Genomic DNA, 14,710 nt, shown 5'->3' with positions numbered 1-14,710 from the left:
AGCTCAGTGGTGAAGCATGCAGTTGGTCTGGATCGATTCCCATTGGTGGGACCACTGGGCTATTTCTCGTTCCAGCCATTGCACCACAATTGGTATATCAAAGGCCCTGGTATGTGCTATCCTGTCTGTGGGACAGTGCATATAAAAGATCCCTTGCTACTAATGGAAAAATGTAGTGGGTTTCCTCTTTAAGAAAGAAAGAAATGTTTTATTTAACGACGCACTCAATACATTTTATTTACGGTTATATGGCATCAGACATATGGTTAAGGACCACACAGATTTTGAGAGGAAACCCGCTGTCGCCACTTCATGGACTAATCTTTCCGATTAGCAGCAAGGGATCTTTTATTTGCACTTCCCACAGGCAGGATAGCACAAACCATGGCCTTTGTTGAACCAGTTATGGATCACTGGTCGGTGCAAGTGGTTTACACCTACCCACTGAGCCTTGCGGAGCACTCATTCAGGGTTTGGAGTCAGTATCTGGATTAAAAATCCCATGCCTCGACTGGGATCCGAACCCAGTACCTACCAGCCTGTAGACCGATGGCCTAACCACTACGCCACCGAGGCCGGTTCCTCTTTAAGATTATATGTCTAAATTACTAAATGTTTGACATCCAATAGCCGATGATTAATAAATCAATGTGCTCTAGTGGTGTCGTTAAACAAAACAAACTTTCCATAAAAGTATTTTCCATACATAACTTTAGTCCACTTCGATGTAGAGGAAAACGACAAACCAAAATGTAACTACTTGTATGTGCACCCTAATTAAGGGCAACCCTTCAATACTGGACCCTCTCTAAACCACAATTCTCTTAATAGTGGATGTTTTCTACGGTCCCGTCATTTACAAAGCTTTTAACACTGAAGTTTACACCTCTTAAACCCAATGTATATATTTAGTGTAAATTGTCCCTCTAAAACTAGGACGATCAGACAGCAATCTATCATTAATTCGCCACTAATTGCTCCGAATATTCCTTCAAATGGCCAGAATGACCTGACTGCCAAATTCGAATGTACGAGTATGTTTATTTGAATATAAAATTAATTTGTACAAAATAAATGACAAGTGTTGTCACATTAATTTTATTTTATGTATGTATACTATTTTGTCTTATTATTTTTCGTATAATTGTGAATGAGTTGTTTAGCATTAATAAACATAATTTAAATTCATCTTGGATGGCAATCTTTTGTGTCTGGTTATTCAGCCAATGTGACGTGCGTGTGCTCAGGATGGTTGTAACATGTGGCTGGTGTGGCTGGTACGGCTGGTTATTCAGCCAGTGTGACGTGCGTGTGCTCAGGATGGTTGTAACATGTGGCTGGTACGGCTGGTTATTCAGCCAGTGTGACGTGTGTGTGCTCAGGATGGTTGTAACATGTGGCTGGTGTGGCTGGTACGGCTGGTTATTCAGCCAGTGTGACGTGCGTGTGCTCAGGATGGTTGTAACATGTGGCTGGTACGGCTGGTTATTCAGCCAGTGTGACGTGCGTGTGCTCAGGATGGTTGTAACATGTGGCTGGTACGGCTGGTGATTCAGCCAGTGTGACGTGCGTGTGCTCAGGATGGTTGTAACATGTGGCTGGTACGGCTGGTTATTCAGCCAGTGTGATGTGCGTGTGCTCAGGATCGTTGTAACATGTGGCTGGTATGGCTGACAATTCACAGTTAAGCAATTAATGATTTATTGTATACAAATGCAGTGTGTTTATTTGGAGCTATGTTGTGAATTTTGTTCATATTTGCATTAGGTGTTTAATTAAAGTTATGAATGTGATTGAAAACCCTTCACAAATATGTTCCTTCACAAACATGTCTCTTCAATAATTCACGGTCTTCCTTTCCTTGGAACTTGGTTATAATTCAGACGTTTATGTGGTGAACGTTGTACTGATCACAGTAACTGCTATCTGTGACATCACTCCTTGAAGTGGGAAGAGACATAGCCCAGTGGTAAAACACTCGCTTGATGCGCGGTCGGTTTAGGATCGATCCCTGTCAGTGGGCCCATTGGGCTATTTCTTGCTTCAGCCAGTGCACCACAACTGGTATATCAAAGGCCGGGGTATGTGCTATCCTGTCTATGGGATGATGCATATAAAAGATCCTATGCTGCTAATTGAAAAGAATAATCCATGAAGTGGCGACAGCAGGTTTCCTCTCTCAATATTTGTGTGATACTTAACCATATGTCCGACGCCATATAACCATAAATAAAATGTTTTGAGTGTGTGGTTAAATAAACCATTTCCTTCCTTCACTCCTTGAAGCATTCTAATGGTTTGTAGCACCTCAACAGGTGCTAACTGATGCCTAACCAGTATTGAAGCATTCTAATGGTTTGTAGCACCTCAACAGGTGCTAACTGATGCCTAACCAGTATTGAAGCATTCTAATGGTTTGTAGCACCTCAACAGGTGCTAACTGATGCCTAACCAGTATTGAAGCATTCTAATGGTTTGTAGCACCTCAACAGGTGCTAACTGATGCCTAACCAGTATTGAAGCATTCTAATGGTTTGTAGCACCTCAACAGGTGCTAACTGATGCCTAACCAGTATTGAAGCATTCTAATGGTTTGTAGCACCTCAACAGGTGCTAACTGATGCCTAACCAGTATTGAAGCATTCTAATGGTTTGTAGCACCTCAACAGGTGCTAAATGATGCCTAACCAGTATTGAAGATGTCTAATCTATGTTAGCTTCCACTTTATAAAAAAACTTCAACTGCAAAAACATGTTTAGCATAAACAAGCATTGTTTTGTACATACATTTTTATAGGTGTTATTTAAGGGATCACACCACTATATTGCAGCCAATCAGCAGCATGTAGGAATGACAATGACTAGTTCCATTCAAAGGAAAGCCCCTTTTCTTTATTTTAGTTTGTTATCAGAGTTGATTTCATTGTTACTAGTGTTAGGTTGTGTGATGTTGAAAGGGGAGCCAATTCCCATAATTATGATTTCACTGTTACTAGTGTTAGGTTGTGTGATGTTGAAAGGGGAGCCAAGTCCCATAATTATGATTTCACTGTTACTAGTGTTAGGTTGTGTGATGTTGAAAGGGGAGCCAATTCCCATAATTATGATTTCACTGTTACTAGTGTTAGGTTGTGTGATGTTGAAAGGGGAGCCAATTTCCATAATTATGATTTCACTGTTACTAGTGTTAGGTTGTGTGATGTTGAAAGGGGAGCCAATTTCCATAATTATGATTTCACTGTTACTAGTGTTAGGTTGTGTGATGTTGAAAGGGGAGCCAATTCCCATAATTATGATTTCACTGTTACTAGTGTTCGGTTGTGTGATGTTGAAAGGGGAGCCAAGTCCCATAATTATGATTTCACTGTTACTAGTGTTAGGTTGTGTGATGTTGAAAGGGGAGCAAACTCCCATAATTATGATTTCACTGTTACTAGTGTTCGGTTGTGTGATGTTGAAAGGGGAGCCAAGTCCCATAATTATGATTTCACTGTTACTAGTGTTAGGTTGTGTGATGTTGAAAGGGGAGCCAAGTCCCATAATTATGATTTCACTGTTACTAGTGTTAGGTTGTGTGATGTTGAAAGGGGAGCCAACTCCCATAATTATGGTACAAAAGCAAGGTTGAAAAAAACAACCCCAAAACCCAAACAAACCTTAAAAAATGACAGGTGACAAATAAAAATTATTTCATGAGGGACATGAATTTGATAATAACTGGTACTGATTTTGTTGTTCTATTTATTACTAGCTAATGTTTTCTGTAAAGCTTTTTATTTAACATACACATACATGCACATGCATAGAAACAGTATAAACAATTTTACACACTATTCTCAGTATTGTTTTAACTTTGTATTTCACAGATATTTTTCAAAAACCAAAGTTCTATATATTTTTTAAATAGTATTACAATAACATTTTATTGCAAAATTTAACAATGAAAACAGAGAGGAATAAATGTAAAATCTTTAAACTATGTGACGTCATTTGTGTAGTTGCCAAATCACGATGACATCTTATTTAGTTCCAACAAAGTCATGGGTCTATAGTGTAAATATGAAAATGTCCATTCATATTGTACAATACACCAATGCATGATCATTTCTCAGTGAGAATTTATGATTTTTACTTCCCTGGTTATATAGGTGCCCATTGATACAATACACACATATATTTTGGATGTGGTAGAAAATTATTTATTTTAATATACAAAATAAACTCAGCTTGAGCTTTTGCCAGAAACCATTTACAAATATTGATGTGTCTGAAAAGGTGACATCAGTGAATATGATCAAGTATATCTGTCAATATCATCTTTCATCTAATAGCCTAAGTAACAGTTTTAACTTAGCATGTTTTAGTTTAGCTCAAGGCAAACATTAATATTTACAGTGAAGGCTTTATGTTGCTAGTAGGAATGACAAGATTGTTAAACTCAAATAGATCTCTATGTTTAAATATTAAACGAGTTAAATACAATTTCACACGACAGCAGATGGTGGATACGCAGTGCCACATATAAAACACACTGACTGTCACTTACAGGCAAGTCGTCTTGTGTGTGCTGGGTGCGTTCTTTGTACTAGTGTTTCTTCTTTCTTTGTGTTCTCTTATATTTTAACATTTATTTAAATCCAATACATATTGTCAGCCTCTTCAGCGATAGAAATAAGCACAATATTTCACTAGTCTACTGGACAAAAACATCTTCAATTCAACTTGTCCACCAAAATTTTTATTTATCCAAATACTAGTAAGTTGTTTTATTCAAGTTTTATACAAGGACAATGTTTTTGATTGCTCAAAATGAAACAGCATTATAAATTTTTACTTGTCCACTTGACAACTAATGAAGTACATTTTGCTTGACCGAGCAGATTATCATTTGTCAGGACAAACAGACAAGTGTTTATTTCGAACACTGCTTCCAGCATAATTGCCTACATGTAACTCATTTTTAAAGCTTTCAGAAAAATTGGAAAAATAGATTTTTATACAAACAGAAATGATTTGAATTTTTTTTATTTGAACAAGAACAAGAACAAACTTGTCAAATAACCCCTGAAAAATTCATTTCTGTTTGTATAAAAATCTGTCTTATTCTTTTGTTTTTTCAAAAGCTCTAAACAATTAGTACAGCAATTAGGCTAATGATATTTGAAATGGTAACTTGATGACAAAATGAAAACATCAAACATCATAGTTTATATTTTTTGACATTTTTCACTTTTTTTGTAAACTCGCGAAGTCCCCAAACTGTCATTTAAATAATGCACTACATCTGAACACACTCTTGAATTCTAGTTTACTAAACATTTATTAGCTGATCGAGCCAGTGTAAGAAATTAGCAACTCCACATGATGTTTCCCAAGAACATGTTCCCAGGCAAGATGGTAATTGAACTGGCAGTGGTACCAGGAAATTGGTTTACACTGTTTTCATAAACACGATCAATCACCTCGGCATCGGCCACACAATAAAATATTGATAAACAGCAACTCATATAAAAATTCTTCACATCACAGGAGGCATATACACATACACACATATATATATATATATAGCTATACAGAGAACATTTTCTTGAGTAGTAAGTCGCGGCTCACGAAAGTTTCAGAGATCACTACACAAAATAGTAGTTTGCTAATCGATTTTCAGTCAAGTAACAACTGTTGCTAATTAAAATTTTGAAAAAAAATATTTCTGCTTTAACTCTTCTGCAAACAACACCAAAAAGGTATACATAATGTACATATACTATCTGCACTGTACCGCAATTAAGGGTTATGAACTACCACCCACCCACCCAATTAAACACTCAAAATATAATTGCACTCCACCCCAGTTGCTGGCATCTTCCAACACCTATATTGTTATGTCAACTTCACCTCACCCTCAACCCTGCATTCAGCTTCCAACACCTATATTGTTATGTCAACTTCACCCCACCCTCAACCCTGCATTCAGCTTCCAACACCTATATTGTTATGTCAACTTCACCTCACCCTCAACCCTGCATTCAGCTTCCAACACCTATATTGTTATGTCAACTTCACCCCACCCTCAACCCTGCATTCAGCTTCCAACACCTATATTGTTATGTCAACTTCACCCCACCCTCAACCCTGCATTCAGCTTCCAACACCTATATTGTTATGTCAACTTCACCTCACCCTCAACCCTGCATTCAGCTTCCAACACCTATATTGTTATGTCAACTTCACCCCACCCTCAACCCTGCATTCAGCTTCCAACACCTATATTGTTATGTCAACTTCACCTCACCCTCAACCCTGCATTCAGCTTCCAACACCTATATTGTTATGTCAACTTCACCCCACCCTCAAACCTGCATTCAGCTTCCAACACCTATATTGTTATGTCAACTTCACCCCACCCTCAACCCTGCATTCAGCTTCCAACACCTATATTGTTATGTCAACTTCACCCCACCCTCAACCCTGCATTCAGCTTCCAACACCTATATTGTTATGTCAACTTCACCCCACCCTCAACCCTGCATTCAGCTTCCAACACCTATATTGTTATGTCAACTTCACCTCACCCTCAACCCTGCATTCAGCTTCCAACACCTATATTGTTATGTCAACTTCACCCCACCCTCAACCCTGCATTCAGCTTCCAACACCTATATTGTTATGTCAACTTCACCCCACCTATATTGTTATGTCAACTTCACCCCACCCTCAACCCTGCATTCAGCTTCCAACACCTATATTGTTATGTCAACTTCACCCCACCCTCAACCCTGCATTCAGCTTCCAACACCTATATTGTTATGTCAACTTCACCCCACCCTCAACCCTGCATTCAGCTTCCCACACCTATATTGTTATGTCAACTTCACCCCACCCTCAACCCTGCGTTCAGCTTCCAACACCTATATTGTTTGTTCAGCTTCCAACACCTATATTGTTATGTCAACTTCAACTTCACCCCACCCTCAACCCTGCGTTCAGCTTCCAACACCTATATTGTTATGTCAACTTCACCCCACCCTCAACCCTGCGTTCAGCTTCCAACACCTATATTGTTATGTCAACTTCACCCCACCCTCAACCCTGCGTTCAGCTTCCAACACCTATATTGTTATGTCAACTTCACCTCACCCTCAACCCTGCGTTCAGCTTCCAACACCTATATTGTTATGTCAACTTCACCCCACCCTCAACCCTGCGTTCAGCTTCCAACACCTATATTGTTATGTCAACTTCACCCCACCCTCAACCCTGCGTTCAGCTTCCAACACCTATATTTTTATGTCAACTTCACCCCACCCTCAACCCTGCGTTCAGCTTCCAACACCTATATTGTTATGTCAACTTCACCCCACCCTCAACCCTGCATTCAGCTTCCAACACCTATATTGTTATGTCAACTTCACCCCACCCTCAACCCTGCATTCAGCTTCCAACACCTATATTGTTATGTCAACTTCACCCCACCCTCAACCCTGCATTCAGCTTCCAACACCTATATTGTTACGTCAACTTCACCTCACCCTCAACCCTGCATTCAGCTTCCAACACCTATATTGTTATGTCAACTTCACCCCACCCTCAACCCTGCATTCAGCTTCCAACACCTATATTGTTATGTCAACTTCACCTCATCCTCAACCCTGCATTCAGCTTCCAACACCTATATTGTTATGTCAACTTCACCCCACCCTCAACCCTGCGTTCAGCTTCCAACACCTATATTGTTATGTCAACTTCACCCCACCCTCAACCCTGCATTCAGCTTCCCAGAAAGAAAGAAAGAAAGAAAGAAAGAAAGAAAGAAAAGAACAAGAAAGAAAGAAAAAATGTTTTATTTAATGACACTCTCGACTCATTGTAATTACGGTTATATTGCAAAGGACCACACATATAATTGGAGAGGAAACCCGCTGCCACCACTCTCAGTGTTTCTGCCAGAAAGAAATTTTTGGGTGTGGAGTTATGGAAATGAATGCAACCCACAGTCAACAGGGGGAATGGAGGGCTTCCCCCAGAAAGAAAATGGGTTAAGTTTAGGGTTAGGATTAAGAAAATCATGCAGTAATGATAAGAGTAATTAATTTTGTCAAAAGGTCAACAAAACCCCAAAAAATCTGCAAAAAATTTGGGTATGACGGCACCATCCCTGTTTTACCCTCTGGCAGAAACCCTGACTCCAAAGGCTATTCTGTTTAATTAATTAACAGTAAGGGGTCTTTTACATACAGCATCCCAGAATGGATAGTACATGCAAATCAAGAAATAGCCCAATGGGCCTACTGACAGGGATTGATACTAAACCGACCACGAATCATATGCGAGCATTATACCACTCGGCTACGTGCCTCCCCTCAGCACTGTGACAAGACATTAGTGTGAACTCGGCTACTTCACCAGTCTGATCCAATAGAGATTTTCATAAACCGACCACGAATCATAAGCGAGCATTATACCACTAGCCTACGTGCCGCCCCTCAGCACTGTGACAAGACATTAGTGTGAACTCGGCTACTTCACCAGTCTGATCCAATAGAGATTTTCATCTGGAGGCTCGCTCAGTGAAGGCAAGAGCCGCGGTTGTATTACAGAGCCAGTTGGACACGACTGACTGGAGTGTGGGAGTCTCACTGGCAATGGACTTATCCTTTTTAACTGCGAAATGAAAATACCATCATTATTGTGATGGACGTCGCGTGTCAAAGAAAGGTATATACTTAAGTGAAGGGAATATATTCAAATGATACGGATTACGACGGATACAGAATCTAACAGGTGAGTAGAGATTAACACTAGTTTTCAATGTTATCAAACTATTTTAAATAAAAGTTAAAAGTTTGTTTTATTTAATGACACCACTAGAGCACATTGATTAATGAATCATTGGCTACTGGAACATGACTATATAGGTACATTATAATAAGACTGATGCAGAATTAAATGTCTTGTCTAACATGAACTGGTAAGTTATAAAAATATGTGTTATTAAACGTTTTTTTAATCTTAAATTTGAAATATATATAATCATGATTAATCTAGTTTTATTTAAAACATTTTTTTATAATTATATATATTATACATGTATTATGAAATAAAAATTTCATTAATTATTTTTATCTTATAACTTGCATTAAGCAGAACATCCACTTTCATTAACTGATCTATGATTTATAAATTTCCAGCAGTGACATATCGTCAACGTCCCTAACTGCGTTATGCTTCAAATTATGCTTCAAATTCCGTTCACTTTGTTTTCTTGTGCACGGTTCGTGCAATCAACATCCGATTTGTTGTCATCGGCATGTCGTTCATTTATGAGGTTTTTCTTCACAGTTCAGGAACATTTTTATAAACAATAAAGTTGAGAAAAGTAAGTATCTAAATACAAAACTTTACAAACCATTAATTTTACTAAGTCGTTTTTGTTTATTCCTTCAAATTACCGATATCGGATCCACATGACTCGTAGAAATTGACTTAAAATGGAGAAAGATGAATTAACATTCGGTGCGTGTCACATGACCTCACACGTGCCAGATCAACAAGGCCAAAGAATTTAATTTTTACGATTTTTAAGACTCCTGTTGTTAGAATTTGTTTTCAATTATTATATTGGATCTGCAAAAGGTATGCTACATTTTGTGCCTCTAGTGTAGTGAATAGTATTCATAATCCATTCATAACAGTTGTAAATAATTTTGAGTATATAAATTTTGTTAATTTAGAATCAATTCATTAAAAAAATTATATTTTACAAACTATGCGCAGGTATGGACGTAATGCCTGTCAGTATTGACATCAAGTGTGAGCGATGTGTGTTGATAAAACGCGGACCGGACCAGAATGCTTGACAAATTGAATTTTTCCTTTAAAAAGAATTGAATAAATTAAGTGTTCGGCAACTGTGCATAATTAAGAAACATATATTTTTTTATGTAGTTGTCTTAAAAATGGAAAATGATGAACTGCACATGCGCATTACGATACTTTTTGCAAACGCATGCGCCTGAACGCAGTTAGAAACGTTACACTTTTTCCTGTTTACCGGAGGGTGTTTCACTTTTGTTTACTAGAATGGATTTGTTTTACATCCAAATTGTTGATATTTTACGCTAAATGATTACAATCTATTTTGTTTCACGTATTGTAGCTGAAAAATGTAGAATATTTCCGTAAATATCGTATTTGTGTTTTTGTTGTTAGGTTAATAAGTTTGGGACGTCGATGGTATAATGTGGAGGAATGAGACATGGGTAATGGGATGAGTTTTCAAATGATGTGGATAATAAATAAACACCACTTTAAAATATCTTGTATGAAGCTGCATGTAAAAACCTGATGCAACACTTTACTTGTAAAGTTACATTAAATTAATTTCGTTAAAGAGTGGCAGCACGAAACTTAATTAAAAATACGCAAATTTCAATGTGTCACCAAGTTTCAACTGAGAAATATATGTTAATCTGTAAACATGAGAAAGCCAGTTATGAGTCATAGACCTCTACTTCTTGGTGGTGAAAAAACAACCATTAATCTTAGCAATAATGAAAATGGAAAAATCCAAAATAGCCTGTTAAGTCAATTTCATGGACCTGAAAAACCCTTCTATCACTGTAAATTGGCATTCAGTTCCACACCACTGACCATTATGGATCGAAACAAAATGATCATGAGAAATCGAGATTAAGTGTTCTGGGAGTCTAAACATAAATAAAATTATAAATGGTGTCTAACTCTGGGTATAAGATAGATCAACATATATTGTACTGTTAGAGATATATATAGATATTATTACCAGAATGTGTTTCTGTATCGTCAATATCATATATTAGGAATACAAATTATATTATGTGAGCATAATACATTATTTTTTATTCCTAATATACATGTATAATATTGACAATAGTGAAACACACAAGGGTAATAATCTCTTTATCCTGTAATTTCAAGATATATAGAATTCTACATTAGTTTTTGTAAGATATTACTTTTTATGACATAAGTCAACTTTCTTGGTATTTGACAGAATGTAATATTTGTCTGAAAATTCCTAACTTCCATTATTTTGAGTAGGCAGGTCAGTATTTGAACTGAAGTGGAATGCGATCAGAAGCATCTTCTCTACAGTTTAATCCTGACCACTTTGCAAAACAATCTGTTATACTAATATATGAGTAACAATAAAAAATCTCTATGGCATAATAATATTTAATTTGTCAATCTACAATCCCAATAATAATAAAGTATAAATTGCTGTTTTATCAATGAGTTCTGCTTTGGAGCAAATAAATAATAGTGTGTGTATGTGTGAGACACTCTGTGTGCATGTTCATTACACATGTTATTGGCACAAAAAACATTATAAAAAAAAGCCTACAAAATTGCAGCCAGTTTGTGCAGCTTGTGTTGATGTGAAATTGACAGCTTCTGTATGATACTGGTGGTGTATACACCATGGTTACGACACCGCTGTATGTTCAACAGGTGGCTAATACTTTCTTGTATGCCACCATCATGCGGTAACCAGGACTTGGCCTGTCATTTCAATAGTCACCAATTACAATACAAATGGGGACAAAAGGATCAATGTGGCGACAGTCTGTGGCAATGTTTTGAATGGAATCATTCTTAAACACAAAACAACATTGTCATGCTCATCATGAAGGCTTGCCTATAATAGTTTAATACAAGTCTTTTATCCATTATTGTCTGAGAATGTGGAACTAGTTTGGAAGTAGATTAAATAATGTTAGTAGAATCACTGAAGCGCAGACTGTAACTAAATGAGCAGAAACTACAAGTACTGCCTGATTAATTTTCTTTAAACTTATTTTCGTGCTTATATCCAATTAAGATTCAAGCATGCTGTCCTGGACACACACACCTCAGCTATCTGGGCTGTCTGTCGGGGACAGTGGGTTAGTTGTTAGTTGGTTAGTGAGAGAGAAGAGGCTGTAGTGGCCCATTGAGCCATGTACCTACCAGCCGTAGTCCGATGGCTTAACACTGCACCACCAAGGCCGGTGTACTGCCTGAGACAAATTCCTGACTAACACTATTCAGTAACCATGGATATTTAAGTATTGTAATCACAGAATCAGATGATGACTGCACAGCATACTATATATCTATCAGATGATGACTGCACAGTATACTGTATATCTATCAGATGATGACTGCACAGCATACTGTATATCTATCAGATGATGACTGCACAGTATACTGTATATCTATCAGATGATGACTGCACAGTACACTGTATATCTATCAGATGATGACTGCACAGCACACTGTATATCTATCAGATGATGACTGCACAGCACACTGTATATCTATCAGATGATGACTGCACAGCACACTGTATATCTATGAGATGATGACTGCACAGCACACTGTATATCTATGAGATGATGACTGCACTGCACACTGTATATCTATCAGATGATGACTGCACAGTACACTGTATATCTATCAAATGATGACTGCACAGTATACTGTATATCTATCAGATGATGACTGCACAGCATACTGTATAGTATACTGTATATCTATCTATCAGATGATGACTGCACAGCATACTGTATATCTATCTATCAGATGATGACTGCACAGCATACTGTATATTTATGCACAGCATACTGTATATCTATCTATCAGATGATGACCGCACAGCATACTGTATATCTATCAGATGATGACTGCACAGTATACTATATATCTATCAGATGATGACTGCATAGTATACTGTATATCTATCAATAGTGACTGCACAGCATACTGTATATCTATCAGATGATATCTGCACAGTATACTATATATCTATTAGATGATGACTGCACAGTATACTGTATATCTATCAGATGATGACTGCACATCATACTATATATCTATCTATCAGATGATGACTGCACAGTATACTATATATCTATCAGATGGTGACTGCACAGTATACTGTATATTTATCTATCAGATGATGACTGCACAGTATACTATATATCTATCAGATTATGACTGCACAGTATACTATATATCTATCAGATGATGACTGCACAGTATACTGTATATCTATCAGATGATGACTGCACATCATGCTATATATCTATCTATCAGATGATGACTGCACAGTATACTATATATCTATCAGATGATGACTGCACAGTATACTATATATCTTCACCTATAAGACAATCTCAGCTGTAAATCGAGTCCCCAAGTTCTAGCTTTGAAAATGTAAATTTTTAATTGACTTATTTATGAGTTGAGTCACAAAAACAAAAACAACCTACAAATAATAAAGTATTTCTTATTTTCAGCAAATGAAATTCAGGAATTGTTCATACAATATTTGAACAAAAGAAAATTGTTTTAGGAATTTTGCATATTAATATCCTATTTTTAATAAAATCTCTTAGCATCCTTTGTAGTGAAGACTTTCGTTGTTAACTTAAAGCACTGTACAGCATAGCATTGTGCACAGACAACAATAGAACAAGTATTCTGCTGTTCAAGAACTAGGCAAACATTTGGACAGTTAGAGATAATGCTGTAATGAAGGAAGTAAGGAAATGTTTTATTTAACAACGCATTCAAAACATTTTTTATTTACAGTTATATGGTGTCAGACATATGGTTAAGGACCACACAGATACAGAGAGGAAACCCGCTGTCGCCACTTCATAGCCTACACTTTTTGATTAGCAGAAAGGGATCTTTTATATGCACCATCCCACAGACAGGATAATACATACATATACATATAAATTTAACACCAATAACAGACAGCCGTAAACACAAACTCTTTAAATTACATGACGTCATTTTATGTCTTTGCCAAATCGTGATGTCATATTTAGTACCGACAAGGTCAATGGTTTGTAAGCTTCAAATCGTCCAATAGTATTGTTCGTTAGACCAATGCAGAATATTTCCCACTAAGAAAATATGGAAAATATTTTCCCTGTTACGATTGACCACTGGGGTAATAATTCTGGATATGTGCCAAACAAAACACCATTTACTTCTTTTTTTGATATTTAAAGCTGAAATTGCATTTTCAAAGTGGGTCTGTATATATATGTATATATATACAGTCAAACCCGCTTATTTGCATACCCTCGGTGCTGCTCGATTTTGTGCAATTAACCGGGTTAGTCGATTAACCGATAGAGTACCGACTTTCACTTTGTAACAGCCATCCAACTACAAAGTGGCATGGGAGACAGTCTAGCATAATGCGGTACTTCATACCGGAACTATTACAGTTAACACATGTCACATGCAGTTAGATATATATAAATGTAAAAAAATATATCTATCGATATATATAATTAGCATGGCGTTTTTGTTTTAATCTGCCAGACCAGAAATCATTTTCTAAAAAACCAACAACGTCCGTCACTGGGCGTCGTTTTCTAAAAACACAAACTGGCGTCGTTTTCTAAAAACACAAACTTTGTGCATTAAAAAAAACCCCACTGACCATCCACTAGTGTAAACAAAGTGTATTAGCCATGTAGTTAATGAGATAAACTTGAAACAACAGAACCATCAAAAAGTTCACGTTTCATCGGTGCACGTGTTTACAAAATGACGTCAGTTTCCGGAATTACCGGGCTGTTGATTGACCGAATAGAATTACGTGAACTTGTATGCATTTGCTGGTATGGTGTTCTTTCCATCCCAAAAGATACGGCAAGCTTTGGTATTA

At 37.1% G+C, this 14,710-nt stretch overlaps 2 protein-coding genes across 2 annotated transcripts in view; one reads left to right on the top strand and one right to left on the bottom strand.

Annotated features, from left to right (window-relative positions):
* LOC121367402 (histone deacetylase 6-like) overlaps positions 1–14,710 on the bottom strand; it is a 247,932-nt gene that overhangs the window by 92,946 nt on the left and 140,276 nt on the right. The gene's annotated exons all lie outside the window — the stretch shown is intronic.
* Positions 8,312–14,710, top strand: part of LOC121367403 (protein trapped in endoderm-1-like) — a 28,123-nt gene continuing 21,724 nt past the window's right edge. The window contains exon 1 of the mRNA XM_041491556.1: positions 8,312–8,778. The gene's annotated coding sequence lies outside the window, so the exon portion shown is untranslated. The remainder of the gene's footprint in view (positions 8,779–14,710) is intronic.

The sequence above is a fragment of the Gigantopelta aegis genome, chromosome 3 (genome assembly GCF_016097555.1).
Source record: "Gigantopelta aegis isolate Gae_Host chromosome 3, Gae_host_genome, whole genome shotgun sequence".
NCBI lineage: Eukaryota > Metazoa > Mollusca > Gastropoda > Neomphalida > Peltospiridae > Gigantopelta > Gigantopelta aegis.
The sequence above is the reverse complement of the archived record's forward strand: the minus strand, read 5'-3'. Positions and strand labels throughout refer to the sequence as shown.